The sequence below is a fragment of the Coptis chinensis genome, unplaced genomic scaffold (assembly GCF_015680905.1).
Source record: "Coptis chinensis isolate HL-2020 unplaced genomic scaffold, ASM1568090v1 utg1364_pilon_pilon, whole genome shotgun sequence".
Classification (NCBI taxonomy): Eukaryota; Viridiplantae; Streptophyta; class Magnoliopsida; order Ranunculales; family Ranunculaceae; genus Coptis; species Coptis chinensis.
In genome coordinates this window covers 59,115-76,306 of record NW_028238101.1, presented here as the reverse complement: position 1 = coordinate 76,306, position 17,192 = coordinate 59,115, and the positions used below count along the sequence as shown (strand labels likewise).

Below are 17,192 nucleotides of genomic sequence, written 5' to 3'. Positions count from 1 at the left end.
TTGTGGTCATATCTTAAAGGTTTTATGCGATAATGAGATTGAAGAGATTCCAAACCATTTTAGATTGGCGCGTGGATGCAAAAAGTCTAACACTTATAGAGCGAGTTTGATCTTTGGATTTGTGGTCGGGAATGTCTCAAATGAACCTTTGAGAGTGGCTCATTCTATCAAGGTTGCTTCTCGAAATGGCTTACGATCGTCGCATACTTTTGAGGGTTATTCATATTTTTATTGAAAAGATTGGTGAAATGGCTATTGAAATTTCAAAGTTTAATGAGACTTCCTACAAAGGAGGCGAAGTTCGAGAGAGCCTCGGTTAGCAGCCTCGGTTACCAAAAGCCTCCAGTTCAGAGCCTCGATTCGCAGAGCCTTGATACGCCCGGTTAATACATCCACGGGTTTTTTTATTTGAATGTTTAATTTGATATAAATTTAGTGTTTAATTAGGTGTTTAATTTGATATAAATATTTATTTTAATTAGGTCTTTATTTCAGCTATTGATTTTGAATCCCAACATTTCTCAAACAAAAGGGAGGGAAGAAGAAGAAAGCGGATAGATGGAAATCCCCAAAGAGATAGCCCTAAACAATTCAGGAAGAAAGTGTCACAGATGTGAATGATTGCTAACCATGACTTCGAGAAATTGTCCGGAGAAAAATAATCGTGTCATAGATTGTAAGTATAGATTTATTCAAAACTCTTTGATTCTAAATGTTCACTAGTTCTAATGATATTTTTATCTGTGGCGTCATGGACTTCATTGATGTGCGGACTTGTTAATAGTGGTTTTAGATATGGCAGCCTTGTTAGAGTTTTATCAAGTGTTGTTAAGTTGAACTGTAATGTCGGGGTTGTGTTCTATTGCATCATTATGTCCATTGGATAGTATCTAATGTTGTCCATTTAGGCTCTAGATATGAAACATCATAATGATAGACCGGTGCTTTTTGATAACTTCTTTCTCCTTTTTATTTTCAAATTTTAATATTCTTTGGTTTAGGTTACATTTGGGGAGTTTAATTAGGCGAGTTCTAATCTCATTGATATTGTAGAAAAGAGAAGTATGGCTCGAGGAGAAATGGAGAATCTGGAGGCAAAGCTTTGCTTTAGGTAAAAATCTTGCCTTCTCATCATTTAGTTTCCATTTTCGACTTTGCATCAATCGATCTTCGATCTTTTCATCATTCTCTGCGGTTATGTTTCTTCTTGCTCTGGTTCCACAAGATGCCCCGCGATATCAACGCCACCTTGACTATGCACCATTGAAGAAAGTCGCCAAAATTGAGTTATTAGCTATAACGGAGAAATTGTCGTGAAAAAGAGCCGAGAGAAGAAGCGAAGTGTTGAAAGAAGGTGGAGAAGTTGAAGAGAATGAAACTTGGAGTGAAAGGCTTGAACAAGCCAAAAGCTAGGTCTTGGCGAGGCTATACTTGTTGCTAATTCATTCGATGTGCTTAAATGTTGTATCTGAGAACAATAATATTTGGGATTGCATAAAGCATTTTGATGTGCTTATTATAAATATTCTTGTTGTTACAAAAGCGTGCCCACTTGCAATTTTGTTCCTGTAAGTTGATATGATGTATTGATCACGGATACTATACCACCGATATAATGCCAGCGTTTGTCAACAACAAATTTACCTCAACTCATATGATCATCAATGAACATCAACACAAACAAACCAAACTGATAAATTGCCAAAACATCAACATCAGCGATATGGACTTAGTGCGGCGATATCGTTTGGATTTGAATTTGGATAAAAAAAAAAATAATCTGTTTGGACTTTGTCCCCAAGCGGCATAGCCACACCGTTTGGCCTTAGTACCAAGCGGTGTGGCCATGCCGTTTGAACAAAGTCAACAATCTCTATTGCAAGTTCAAAGTCAAAAGCGACATGGCGGCTCCGTTGGGCCTTAGTCTCAAGCGGCATGGCCACACCGTTTGGAATTAAGGCCAAGCGGTGTGGCCATCACCGTTGAACTTTGAACTTGCAAAAAAATGGTGTTATGCTGTTTGGACTTTGTACCAAAGCGGCATGGCGAACCGTTTGGACTTTGTCAAAGCGGCTGCCACACCGTTTGGAACTAAGGCCAAGCGGTGTGGCCATGCCGTTTTGGACAAAGTCAAAATGGTGCAACCATGCCGTTTGGGACAAAGTCCAAACAGACACACCATTTTTAACATCAAGTCAACGAACCGCCATTTTTGGCCTTAAAGTTGAAGTCCAAACAGACCGCCATGCGTTTTCTAATGCAAGTTTAAGTCCAAGCAGACCACGACGCGCCATGGCGCAAGAGTTCGAAGTCAAACAGAACCGCCATTTTTGGCGCCAAGTTGAAGTCCAAACGGACCGCGCCATTTTTGGCGCAAGTTAAAGTCCAAACGAACCGCGCCATGCCGTTTTCTAATGCAAGTTCGAAAGTCCAAAGCGGTTCGAGACCGCGACACGCCATGGCCTTAAAGTTCGAAGTCCAAGCAGAACCGCCATTTTTTGGCCTTAAAGTTCGAAGTCCAAACGAACCGCCCATTTTGGCCTTAAGTTGAAGTCCAAAGGTGACAAACCATTTTTTTTGCAAGTTCAAAGTCCAAGCGGCATGGCCACACCGTTTGGACTTTGTCCCAACGGCATGGCCACACCCGTTTGTCCTTAGTACCAAGCGGTGTGGCCATGCCGTTTGGGACAAAATCAAACAGAACCGCCTTTTTTTGCAAGTTCAAAGTCCAAACGACATGGCGGACCGTTTTGGCCTTAGTCTCAACGGCATGGCCACACCGTTTGGTACTAAGGACAAGCGGTGTGGCCATGCGTTTGGACTTTGAACTTTAAAAAAATGCGTATGTCTGTTTGGACTTTTAAACTCAAACGGCATGGCGGAACCGTTTGGACTTTGTCCAAAACGGCATGGCCACACCGTTTGGAACTAAGGCAAAGCGGTGTGGCCATGCCGTTTTGGACAAAGTCAAAAACCATTTTTTGCAGTGATTCAGGCCATGCCGTTTTGGGACAAAATCCAAAATGCAGACACGCGCCATTTTTACGCCAGTTCGAAGTCCAAACAGAACCGCCATTTTTTGGCGCTTAAGTTCGAAGTCCAAACAGACACGCCATGCCGTTTTCTAATGCAAGTTGAAGTCCAAAATGCGAACCGCGACCGCCATGGCGCAAGTTCGAAGTCCAAAGCAGAACCGCCATTTTTGGCCTTGAAGTCAAAGTCCAAGCGATACCATGCCATTTTTGGCGCTTTGAAGTCCAAAAGTCAACGGACCGCGCCATTTTTGGCCTTAAGTTGAAGTCCAAACGGACATTTTTGCCATTTTGGCCCAAGTTCGAAGTCCAAAGCAGACCGCGCCATTTTTGCCTTTTAAGTTGAAGTCCAAACAGACCGCGCCATTTTTGGCCAAGTTTGGACTTTAGTCCAAAAGCGGACCGCGCCATTTTTGGCGCCAAGTTCAAGTCCAAACAGAACACGCCATGCCGTTTTCTAATGCAAGTTCGAAGTCCAAACAGACCGACCGCCATGGCCTTGAAGTTCGAAGTCCAAGCGGACCGCGCCATTTTTTGGCGCAAGTTCGAAGTCCAAGCAGACCGCGCCATTTTTTGGCCCAAGTTGAAGTCAAAACGGACCGCGCCATTTTTGGCGCCAAGTTCAAGTCCAAGCAGACAAACCATTTTTTTGCAAGTTCAAAGTCAAGCGGCATGGCCACACCGTTTGGACTTTGTCCCAAACCATTTTTTGCAATGGCCACACCGTTTGTCCTTTGTACCAAACGGTGTGGCCATGCCGTTTGGGACAAAGGCCAAACGGATGCAGCCATGCCGTTTGGGACAAAATCCAAACAGACCGCCTTTTTTTTGCAAGTTCAAAGTCAAACGCGACATGGCGGACCGTTTGGCCTTAGTCTCAAGCGGCATGGCCACACCGTTTGGTACTAAGGACAAGCGGTGTAATACGTTTGCGTTGAACTTTTGAATTTTAAACGGTGTGGCTGTTTGGACTTTTGTCCCAACGACTTTAGCCACACCGTTTGGAACTAAAGGCCAAGCGGTGTGGCCATGCCGTTTTGAACAAAGTCCAAATGCAGCCATGCCGTTTGGGACAAAGTCCAAACAGACCGCGCCATTTTTCGCCAAGTTCGAAGTCCAAAACAGACCGCCCATTTTTTACGCCAAGTTCGAAGTCAAAACAGACCGCGCCATGCGTTTTTCTAATGCAAGTTCAAGTCCAAACAGACCGCGACCGCCATGGCGCAAGTTCAACCGATCAAGCAATGTAAGCATTTCAACCGATCAAGCAATGTATGGCTCATGCTTTTCGCTAAGATCTGAAATTAGACAACCCAATTTGTATACAAGCATTACTTTGTTATAATGCTTGTATACAATAAATCGAATGGCTAGAACATTTAATATAATTGTAGCTAATTTACTCGAGGTATAGCCATTATAAGCGTATAGGACACATTTCTCTCTTTGAAAATTACCTCTTGAATATACTAAATAAGCACGGGTGAGAATGCCAAGCTTTCCGGATCATAATTTCAAGATGGTGGTAATTATACTATCAAGGTCTTACTCTTATTCCTTGCCAATCTTATTAATGAATTCATCACATGAACAAGGTTGATAATGCCCCGGAATCCCTATACATCATACATGTCACTCTGTCGGTTTAATCACCCAGATTGTGGGCAGAAAGCATATATGGAAACATACATCCACGTAGAAATAATTCAGTTATAAGACCATCAGAACTGACAGGATTACAAACAGAAGGAAGAATTGTACTTCCATTATTTCAAAGTAAAACATGAGTCCACAAAACTGAAGTAAAAGCTGGATTATCATATTTTTACATATTGATCAAGAACATAAAACCATATGGAGGTATCGAAGTTACAAATGTCTTAACCCTTTTCTTTGGTAATTTACACGAAAGATAATCTTTGACAAAAACCGAAAATAACAGACTTCGACAGCACCTCTATCACACAACCTTTTCCCTACCGAACACGGCTTTCATCATGCTATTATTATACCCGTCGAGAGCACCCCGGTCACGGTGCAACATCGCATCAATTTCATCACCGTCCTCCATTTCGAGCTACAAACAGCATAACATAAAATTCAAATTTCAAATGCAAAATCATGATTTCTAAGATTTTCATATATATGCCATTGTCCAAAAATATCAAACTCATAGTTTGGGAAATTACTGCTCATGAGAAGTGGCAGTTTCACATTGAGTAGACTAACTACACTCTAGACCCCGAAATACATTAAGTAATTCTTTGCATCATGAGAAACACCAGCATTTTACATGACCTAATCAAGACTTAACACTATCATATTTAAGTGACTGCAATGACAATTTGCCAAACTAGCTATGTTTTCTAAGACCCTAGCAAGTCCTCAAACTTTGTCGTTATATGTCTACTAAGAAAAGATCCAACTAATGTGCGAAAGGTGCGAAGTTCCTCCTTTTTAAGCATAAAACACTATTGTTGATGCCATTGAACAGCCGGGTGTCTATTTCAAACTCAAAAGTGGTGGTGGACACACCAAAAACAAGATATATGGCCACAAGCTGCAATCCTATGCTCAACACACCAAAAACAAGATATATGGCCACTAAACCTAAAACCACTAAACTAACCAAACTCAACATACCTAAATCCTATGCTCCTTCCGATATAGTCCGCCCAATGAACTTGCACCGGTCAAATTGTATGCCTCCATGAACTTCGTTTTGTGCATCCTCTGCGGAATCGCAGATCCCACCGATTCGCGGGCCTTGATTGAAAGCAAGCGAGAAATTTCATCGGCGGCGGGGTCTTTGTCAAAATTAAAACACAAAACTACATTAGTATATACATTTACATTTATAAAATACCAAAACAAAACAAAACAAAACAAAAATTAGCGTTGTAAGATATTAACTCACGGATTATGATATGGAAGACTCTTCGTAGGGAGTAGTGACTAAGATGATCGGGGTTTATCATTCTCATATGACTATTGTTTTCGTACCAACTCATGTATCTACTAACACACTCCCATGGATAAGGCGGAATGGGTCAGCGTTGTTCAAGTTGAATCAAGTGATTACGCGAATTACTCCGATGGGAAGGCCTTGATATTAAATTTTTACATCATACCAGCGTCCGGAAGTAGTTGGCGTCGAGCTCTTTGGTTTTAGGGGATCTGAGGGTACAAACCGCATATGACCCAATCGGCGCCAACCCTCGCATGACATTGTCTTGCTTTCGACATTATCAAGAAAGCATATAAATCCCTCGAAAAATGCTATTTCATCCACCGGCCGTGTAGCTCGGACTTCAACATAGGGGATACCATTCAACCTGTCAAATAGCATATGATCGAGGAAATTAATCATTAATCACATACTAATAATATTAATTAATAAATAAAACTATTTACATACAAAAATACTACTTACATCGGTACAAGTCATATTATCAATGGTGGCTCGGGGTATACTTCAATGCACGGTTGTTGTGCTAGCATAAAAGATTGAAATGGCGAGTACCTATTAGCCGGGGACATGCTCAAATGATAGTCCTCATTTGGGTATGGCTGAACGAACTTAAGGAAGTACTCATAAATCCATGCCTACATTAATATAGACACCGAGTTAATATTGTAATAGATAGATAAAATTGACATTGAAAAGAAAAACAAAAAACTAATACACGTAGGAGAGTGAAATAGCACGAAACACCCTTCACCTTGGCACTTGTGGCGGTCCCAAGAACCCTGCACAAGTAAGCGGTAAAATTTTACCCACGTAGTCTCGATCTCGGCAAATTTGGCGATCTCGGATAACAAGCGGGAGCTGCGGTTCGAGGCGATGTCGGTAAAGGCGGTACATCAAAGAAAAATAACGGATAAGCTCTCACGACAAACTGCACCTCTTTTTGGGTTGGCGCCTTCTTCCGCAACAACCCCATTTTCATCACGTAAATCTTCATCTCTTACCTTCCCGAAAAAGCTGCTTCATCAAGAAATCCATCCTAACTTTGGAAGTGAACTTATTGGATTTCATCTCCGCATCTATCTTATCCATGGGTATGCCAAGATTTTTGTGGAGAAGTCTTTTTAATCTGTTCAAAGGTCAAATCGGTGTCCCCGATCCACTTTGCTTTGCCTCGATCGAACTCCTAAGAGTTGGGAAACATCGTCCAGCGTGATTGTCATCTCCTCCACCACGGCATATGAAGCGTGTTGGTCTCACGGATGCCACCTCTCCACAAGCGAGACCAACCACGGGATCGATGCTGTATACACCTAAGACCAGAGCACATAAGCCGGTCCTTTGAAGCTCCACGTGAAAAGTAGAACAGTCTGAACACTCTCCTCTGATATCCCATTGTACCAACTTGTTGAGGTGCCCATGGCACTTCAACACCCCTCGCTCCGCCTAAAACAACAAAAACTTAGTATTAATGTATGCACAAGTTTCGTAATACAAAATTTAAATACTAATAGACACTATATGATAATATTACCTGCCCCTCCCAAACATCGCGAGCTACGTGCACTGCATAGTCATACAATAGATGTGACACACGAGGGCCACCTCCATAAACACCTCTCTCGGAACTCCAAGTCATTGTTGGACTTTCTCACAATATTCACTGGAGGTGGCTGCAGTCACGAGGACTTCGGGGGACTTCCTCGTCCTCCTCCTCCTCCTCCTCCTCATCCTCCGCGTCCTCCTCATCCTCCGCGTCCTCCTCATCCTCCGCGTCATCAACACCCTCTTCGTCATCTTCTTCATCATCACCTACAGCTACACTCTTCCCACGATCCATATTTACATCATCTACATCTACATCTTCATCTAAATCTAAATCTAAATCTACATCTACATCTACATCTAAATCTACATCACTCATAATTGTTTGCTTTCTTCTCTTTTGATTTCCTAACTCTACACCACTTACTACATTACTGGGATCATCCGCTTTCCGATCCCCTCTACGGACTGATGCGAGGTAGTTGTTGCCCTTTCTCTCTTTTCTCGGGCTCCTCCATGACCCGAACTACTACTCCCCCCACCTAACAACTTCTTAGCACCCGTGAAAACACTTTTTGCTGCATTCTTCACATTCAGATTCTTTGTTCGAGGCATTGCTACAAAATAAATAGGAGTTAAAAATAAGACATTCAACTAATTCAAATTGTTGCAATACCAACGTGAAAAAACAAATAACGAAATAAGGCGGTGTGCATGCCAATCTATATCTAAGGTGTGCATGTATTTCTAGGCCATTTACCCGAGCTTGCTTGGCTTTCAAAATGGATTGAAGGGATAGACCTTCTTCTGTTAATCTTAGGTGTTTTTTGTTTAGTTGAGGAGGACTATAATGCAAAAATGATCAGAAATGACTGGGCTGGAAAGGGAGGAGAAAACAATTCAAATGGATAGCATGCCGAAAATGATCTACTATTATTATAAGAGGGGGCCGCCCTCTTTCTTAAGTTATAGCATCGTTTCGAATGGACAGAACGACAAGAGCTTGATTCCGACTCACTTACGTTTCGGATATGTCGGCAAGTCCAATACAGACAAAAAAGAAAGAAGTTGGACCCCAGCACCACCAGCGTTTGCATTTCATCTCAGTAAAGATGAAATAAGCATTTACGGTAGACTTTTCTAGCTTTATTGCTGGCTCTAAGCCTACCACTTTGAAAACCTAACCTTCGTTCGATAGAGCTAACCCCTTTGATATGAAAGTTTTCCAACCCACCCGAGAGAGGAGAGCTAGGAACCTAAGGAAATAAATTCGAATTGGCTCTACATCATCTGGAACTAAATAAGCTTGGGTCTTAATTTCAATTCTAATCCGCATATAGAATTAGAACCGGGCTATCCCATGATCGTGATTTGATCATCATTATAGGGCGTGAGAAACCAGCCTTATGACGAAAAGGGGAGCATTATGTCCGATCAATACACCGGTCTGGCGCTCTAATTCTAATAAAGGGTGCTATGGAAGAAATTAGGCACTAAAGCGAGGGTTTAGCGGTGCTTATCACTCAAGACGGCGAGACTCCAGTCGTCGGTTTACTGGAAGATATTCTGAAAAGCTTAGTGCAAGTGTCGACTACACGAGCATTCCCTTACTCGGCAGAGCTTTCTCAAGAAAAAGGAAATAACTACGACGGATAATCTTCGTTCGGACTACACGCCAGTCTTTTTCACCAAGAGCTTGTTCCGACACTTGGCGCATAAGGGAAGTACTTTGGAATGATTTGATTGGGACGCTAGTGAGTTAATGAGCACTGTTTGCATGGTTCCATCAATCTTTTCTTGTGTGTTACGAATCGAATTCATAATCTATAAAGCTATAAAGAAGAGATGCCCCGTAGAAGACTCCAGGCCACCGAAGCTAACAAAAGGCTAAGGATACCCATTTAGTTGTTTGTTCTTATGCCGACTAAAGCTAGCTGCGCCACAGCTTGAATCTCCCTAGAAATCCCCACTCGTAGCCCTTGACTTGGGTGTGTTAAGCATATTACTGGTTTCTTACCAAAGCCTTGGTTGGCTCAACTTTTTCTCTATCTCTAATTGCTAGACCAAAATCCCCACTTAAGCCTGCCTAGAATCTTGCTTCGGGCTGCCCTCTAGAAAGTCGCTTTAAACCCCATCCCCCTATAAGAGGTCGAATTGCTTATCTGACTAACCCGCTACCTCTCAAAGAAATCTGAGTACTTAACATTTTCGATCCCATATCGAGGAAGTGAGCCAAAATGAGCCATCAATACAATTATAGAATATATAGGACTCCCTTCTTTTTCAGCTTAGCCACGTCGGCCGATCAATCCACTTTAGCTCAAAACTCTAATAGAGTTCAAAACTCGGCGAGTTCACCGAATATGTTAATTCACGAACTTCGGCGAGTTCAAAACTCTGACGAATTCACGAACTCGACAGAATTTTAAAACTCGACAGAGTTCAAAACTTCGGCGAGAATTCACCGAACTCTAACAGAATTTAGAACTCGGCGAGTTCAAAACTCGACAATTCAAAAACTCGGCGAAATTAAACTCGGCCAAAATTTAGAACTCGACAAAGTTCAAAACTTCGGCCAAATTTAAAACTTCGGCCGAGTTCACCGAACTCGGCGAATTTAGAACTCGACGAAATTCAAAACTTCGGCCAATTCACGAACTCGTATCTACTTGCATAAAGTGCTTAGTAGAGTCCTTGCCTTGCTTGCCGGGTATCCCTAAGAAAGCGATATCAACAAAGGTGAGGCCCGATTGATTGAATTAATCAAATAATTCAATTAATTAGGGGCTTTTATACGAATGAGCTATCGGTCTTATCGCTTGCTTGGTCCCCACGCTCGGGTGGGAGGTAATGTCGAGCTCTGCTCCTAAGCGAAGGAGTAGCTAGCGGCTGTTGCTATCTTGCGTGTTTTACGATTGTAGCTGGGTTGGGTTTAGAATGAATAGCAAAGGGAATGAATCAAACAAATTTCGAAGCGAAGAAGGCCTCTCGATCGAGGTTGAGTTTGAAGTTCTCGATTGATAAAACATACGGGGCATAGGATGGATAGGCCTCAACCGAAGACAAAATGCAAAAGCCCGATTCTCGTGTGCGTCAAGGTAGGGGTTCGGATCTCATCATGCCTTGTTGCTTACTTTAACCGACCCACTCGCGCCACTCATTCTGCATTTGCTTGCCACTCCACTACTTCTCAAGCGTGATTAGAAGCTATTGAAACTATTGAACTAGCTCCTCGGCAAGATCTCAAAGTAGCCTCACACATAGTAAGTCCTTTTGCCTATCGGCTAAGCTAAGGTCAGCCTTTGCTTTCTTGAGCTAGCGACCTATCCTATAGCTTGCCGGTAGGTCGGTAGGTCCTTTTTTTAGTACTCGGGTTGAATTGAATTAGACACTTTGACTTGCGGATGAGGGAGTCGACTTGGCACTTTCAGATTCGGGTTGGGAACTAGACCTGCCAAGGAAATGAAGTCCATCCGGTGGCGGTACTACTACATGGCGGGAAGACTCGAGTGAGTACGATCGGATCTGAGGAAGCCAGACCATGAGCTTCACAAGTCCTATGCTTGGTGCCAAGGTATCTCAAAACTAGAAGTAAAACTACTCCTCAAAACTAACGGATTGTGAGCAAGCCTAAGGCGATAGCTCGTGGCTCATGCTTCTTTCTCGGACCATCATTATCATTCCGTTACGGCAAAGATCCGTAGTTTCCTCCTGCAGACTAGCGTGGGCCACTTCAAGCCTTCGAGTGAGAAAGTGCACTCTGAAGAAGCAATGGAAGGGACCCTGCCTACTTCAAGCTCACAGCGCCAAGCTCACACCACTAGGCCCGCTTCTCTCTAAAGGTGGCTCAACGGAATCGATAGTCTAGTCCTCTGCGGAATGAAATGCATATTCAACTAGAAAACATCCTGCATCAAAACACGATATCCTTCCTACCCCGACCCCCTAAAGGTTCATTCCCTCTGTTGTGTGGATGGTCAAGACTCTCTGGCATTTGCTTCCTTTAAGCTCCCTCTAGCCGGTTTCTTTGGCTCTTAACGAACTATGGCTTTGAAGCCTACTTATTTATCTCCTGAACCTAGTAAACTTCGATGCGCCATTAGCTTCTTAATAGGTTCCGTCACGACTCCGTTTGCTTGTAATGGCCCCTTTACTTCGCCCCTATTGTTTTCTAAGCCTCTGTTTTGCTTGGGCTAGTGTAGTTTCTTTTCACGGAATCTATATTAGGTTGGTTTTGCGATCTGGTCGAAGATCCCATCCGTAGTTTTCTAGGTGTAGGGCGGCTTCAAAGCCTCTGTTTGCTCCCTCTTATGCCTTCTTTGCCTATTGCACGGTATCGAGTCCCTTCCCTCTCTTCCCAAGCTTCTTTTTATGCCACAAAGACTCCTAAAGTAGAAACAGATTCTTGTATAGCGATTGCTATTTTTACTTGAGTCAATTAGCGTGTTTTTTAAAACCCGCCCGGTGAGATCGTGCAAGATCATTATATCATAAGAGAAGAAAGAAAGGAGTAGGTTCTACCACCCTTAGTCTTCTGTTGCTATATTTACATACTATTTCCTCATCCCGCTATTCGACTTTAGGAAGGAATGGGCTGTCGAAGGGAAGGGTAAAGATCCTCCCTCCATTTGCATATATAGGATAAATGACCCGGTACCAGCGATCGAACCCGGCGATGGCATTGATCCAACACCTTTACCTTGGTGGGATAAGATCTAGGGAACCTTAGAAAGGTCTCCGTTTACATGATCGATAATATAATGAATGAATCATAGAAAAGATTAAAGAATGAATTATACTCTTACGTCCAACAAATAACCAACCCATGGACGCTAAAGGAAAGGCATTGGAACTCGGCGGAATTTAGAACTTCGGAATTTTAAAACTCGACAGAGTTCAAAACTCGAACGAGTTCACCAACCCGACGAGTTCACCGAACTTCAGATGAAACCTCAACAAAGTCCTAAGAATTGTATTATTATTAATTGTATGGGCTTAAACATGCGGTTAAACTTATCCATCTACTTCTTTACCAAAAAATATCAATCATCTTAATACCTTGATTTTAACTAATCATTGTTTCTGCCGACTCCTTCCACGGTAGGATTGTGTAGTTTGTTGAGTAAGTACCAACTACTAACCTGTAGGTCCTATGTATGGAATTGATTGGAGGATGTATTCTTAATATTGAAACAGAAATGTCTGTTGGATGGCAGAGTTAAGGCTTAGCCATAATTATCAATTTATAATAGATAATGTGAAGATGAGTATAGCATTAGTGACGAGTGATGAAACGTACAAACCTTAACATTTTTTCTTTCTCTTTCACCGAACAAAACAAAAAATCCAAAAGCAAAGGAAGAAAATAAAAATGCAGCAAATTGGTTAGCATTCATAATATACTTTCATTTTAAAATTTGTCTTAGTAGCCGAGGAGTTTACAATGCAAAATCCTCTCGCGATAACTTCTTCCGTTAATTAAATTATTAATTCAAAATCAATAATGAAAATAAGCATGATTTATTCTCTCTAATAGTAACTTAACTCAACATCTATTTTTAGCTAAACTGTGTTTACTCTTTTTGTATCTTGTCATGTAATTCATCAACGGGGAAAGTACAAAATGGGTGTCTAAATTCAAAAGAATTGAATCAAACATAACATTATATATATATAAAAAAAAAAAGATAGAAAGATAGAACAGTTACGAAAATGCGAGCTATATATTTATTTTGAATCAAGCAAGCGATCTTTCCGGTCGATATGGCCTCAAATAAAAATCTAGTGATATCAACAGGAGAGACAATAAGTTCATAACTTCATTGTTTGATTTAATGATTTATTTATTTTGAACTTGGATAAACATAACATTGATGTCTATGTCTCCATTTCTATAAATCGAAAAAATTAAAAATATAAATAACTTAAACAAATAAAAAAAATCCCAATGTACATAAACAGTGTAAATAACTTAAACATCGAAACTCTGACAGAGTTAACCAAATATGCTACTTCACCGAACTCTGTCAGAGTTCAAAACTCTGACAGAATTCAAAACTCTGACAGAATTCAGAACTCTGATAGAGTTCAAAACTCTGACATAATTCAAAACTCTGACAGAATTCACCAAACTCTGACAGAATTTAGAACTCTGACAGAATTCACCGAACTCTGACAGAGTTCAAAACTCGACGACAATTCATCGAACTCGGCCGAATTTAGAACTCGGCGAGTTCAAAACTCGACGAGTTTTGAACTCGACAGTTCAAAACTCTGACAGAGTTCACCGAACTCTGACAGAATTTAGAACTCTGACAGAGTTCAAAACTCTGACAGAGTTCACCGAACTCTGACAGAATTTAGAACTCTGACAGAGTTCAAAACTCTGACAGAATTCAAAACTCGACAAATTCACCTAACTTCCCCTCGGCAATTTAGAACTCTGACAGAATTCACCGAACTCTGACAGAGTTCATCAAATATGCTAACACCTAATTAAACACATTTAGCTCCTTGAACTGCTAAGCATGAGAGTAGCTGCACAGTTGCAGCAGTTAAAACGACTCTAAAGCTAATACAAATAGGGGTGGTGTCGAGTATTCAAGGATATTGGATAGGTTAGTTGTTGCTTCTAGTCATATTGCATTTGGATCTTCCAAATAATACAGTAAGCAAAATGCTCGAATCCAATATTTCTATCAGTTATTAGTTGTTGCTTCTAGTCATGTGACATAGATGCAAGTTAAATCACATCCACTTCATAAGTAAATTTACATTCTTAAAACAAAAAAGAATATTACTGGTTTAATTTTATTACGAATAAGGTTCAGTTTAATATAAGTTAAAGATATATGAAATGCTATCAGAAAAAGGAAGTATCATGCCGCTTCTAACCTTTTGATTTCAACGCGAGCGTACTGAGCCACCAAATATACCGCTGCAACAAAAAATAACCTTTTTAGAACCTAACAACATAAACGGAAAACAGATCTAAATTAGATGTGGTGAATTAGACCAGTAAGTTCACATACCGCAGCAAAAGAAGAGATGGAAATCAAATCTGACAAAGCAATATATGGTTGTTTTTGTAGATCGCTCGGATTAGTCGATCCCTCTCTTTTTTTGGTTAGATCGGTCTCTTTTTTTGGTTAGATCGGTCTCTTGGTCTTAATTTTTGGTTAGATCGGTTTTGAATTTCGGTTTTTTTTTTGTTAGATCGGTTTGAACTCTTTGGTGAAGATCGGTTTTTTTTTTTTTAAGAGAAGATCGGTTTTTTTTTAAGAGAAGATGATGAAATATCGAAATATCGGTAAATATCAGTAAATTGGGTGAATTAGATCTGAAGATCTAGAGGGCTCGATCGGACGGCTCAAATGAAGAGTGAGATAAGGGTGGCACTCTAAGAGTGGCACCCTAGACAAACCGTATATATATTTGTCTAGAGTGCCACTCTTATAGTGACACTCTTATCTCACACTCCTCTTGAACCGTCCGATCTCAAGATGAAATCATCAGATCTAATTCTGATAAAAACGCGAAATTTCAAATTATTTCGGAAACCTAAAAACAAAAAAATGCGAAATTTTTGATTATCTCTCATGGTCTTCTTCTCCACTCCAGAAATTTTTGAATCTACAAAAACTGAACCATCTCCAGAAATTCAACCCCCATTCAAGTGCCGACGAAGAAGGATTCAAACAGGTACGGTTTCTCTCTCGATCTATTTTTTCTCTATCTCTCTCTTGAATTTCCAAGCCTTTTAAATTAAGACATCTCTCTAAATTAATTATTTATTTATTACACACAAATTCCACTCCCATTACTTATTTCTATTCAGAATTTTAAGTTCCAAATCTTGTTTATAGGCCTACTTGATTAGATAATGAGCGAAGGCAGGTGGATGACATATGAAGAACTGTGCAATGTTGCTCTTCCGGTATGTGTATGCTCTTCACTTCTGATATGGAACTCAATTTACTCTGTTTTACATTTTATATACTAATTTTCCAATATTTCATTTGTTGTAGCGAATAACTTGAGAAAACACAATGGAGAGCTGTTATGCATATTCAAGTCATTCACAAGTTGTTCTTGATTGTTTGCTTGAAACAGAAATGAATGGGCTCAATTTGGTTGATCGTGGTCCCAAGGTATACAAACGAAAATCAATGTGAAACTTTCTATTTCTTTGGTGTTCAATGAAAAGTTATTTCTTTTTGAAAGATATGGCCTGCAAATCGATAGTAATAGAATAGTGGTATTCCTAGTAGACAATTAACTATTAGAGCATAAACAATTGACTTCCCGATCAATTAAAAGCAAGAGGCCAGCAAGTAACACCGAGATATTTATATATCCTAATATGTTATGGTACAAGTTCTTTCTAAGCATGAAAATCCGTTAGAAAAATTGTTGAATGGTGTAATTGTATTTTTTCGCATTTATGGTGGAAGGAAGAAACGCCAAGCCTAACTCTGAAGTCACCTCTAGTTGAAACAGAGGAGAGATTGAATATGCCAAGGGGAGAACCACAAAGGAGCTAGAAAGTAAAATTGTTGGGTCACACAGAGAAGACTTCCCTAAAGGCAAGAGGAAAGCGCGAAAGCAATCGATTGGCACTGCAAGGAAAAGGAGTAAGAGAGGCCGGAGGGAAGGCGAAAAGCAAATCTTTGTTCTGGATGAACTCATTGCCAATGTACACCCCTCGGAAGGGTATCCTTGCTGCTGATGAGTCTCTTTGAACAATTGGGAAGCGTCTATCCAAATCAATTAATGAGAATGCTAATGGTTTGGCGGGTATGCCATCATCCGTCAAGAAAATGGTTTCGTTCCAATCGTTGAGCGAGAGATCTTGGTTGATGGATCTCATGACATTGACCGCTGTGTTGATGTGGACCGAGCGAGTACTGCCTGTTACAAGGCATTGAATGACCACAAGGTTCTGCTCAAGGGAACTCTATTGAAGCCCAACATGGTGACTCAATGCCAAGAAGGTAGCCCCAGCAGGTCATTCCCCGACCGCAGTGTGTGCCTTGCGACAAACAATGCCCCAAATGCTCCTCTGCGGTGGTGTTCTTGTCGGTGACGAGAATGAAGAGCAGCCACAATTAACCTTAATGCAATGAACCAGCTCAAAGGAAAGAAGCCATGGTCACTCTCATTCTCCTTTGGACGTGCTCTCCAGCAGAGTACTCTCAAGGCATGGTCCGGAAAAGTGGAAAATGCACGTGGAGAGAAGCGCAGCTGCCTTCCTCGCAAGGTGTAAAGGCAAACTCGGAGGCCACCCTTGGTACCTACAAGGGTGATGCAGCTGTTGGAGATGGTGCTTCGAAGGCCTTCATGTCAAGGATTACAAGTACTTGATGAAGTTTTGTGTTTTAGTATTGCGATTTTATGAGTAGATCTGAGGGAAAATTTGGAGATAAAGTCCGTCTTTAAGGCTTAATGTTTAGATCTTTTTCTGCGTGGTTGAGTGAGGCTGATTTAATAATTTTGGGGGCATGTTTGTTGAGTTCGAATGTTTCTCTCAAGTGATTTGTCTTGTTTTAATGCTTTCTCGATGAATTTTATGTTTTGCTCTTTTTGAACCTCTTTATAGTGTATGTGTTTTGACTTTGTATTTTTTAGCCATTTTCATTTGGATTAGG

At 41.0% G+C, this 17,192-nt stretch overlaps 1 long non-coding RNA gene and 1 pseudogene across 1 annotated transcript; one reads left to right on the top strand and one right to left on the bottom strand.

Moving 5' to 3' along the window:
* Window positions 1–13,253: 13,253 nt before the first annotated feature.
* On the bottom strand, window positions 13,254–14,973 carry LOC147474087 (uncharacterized). Its single transcript, XR_015210122.1, has 3 exons — window positions 14,577–14,973; window positions 14,440–14,482; window positions 13,254–13,326 (listed from the first exon to the last, which is right to left on the bottom strand). It is a non-coding gene; the product is annotated as an uncharacterized LOC147474087 (long non-coding RNA).
* Window positions 14,974–15,593: 620 nt separating this feature from the next.
* On the top strand, window positions 15,594–16,946 carry LOC147474086 (fructose-bisphosphate aldolase 2, cytoplasmic pseudogene; annotated as a pseudogene).
* Window positions 16,947–17,192: the final 246 nt, after the last annotated feature.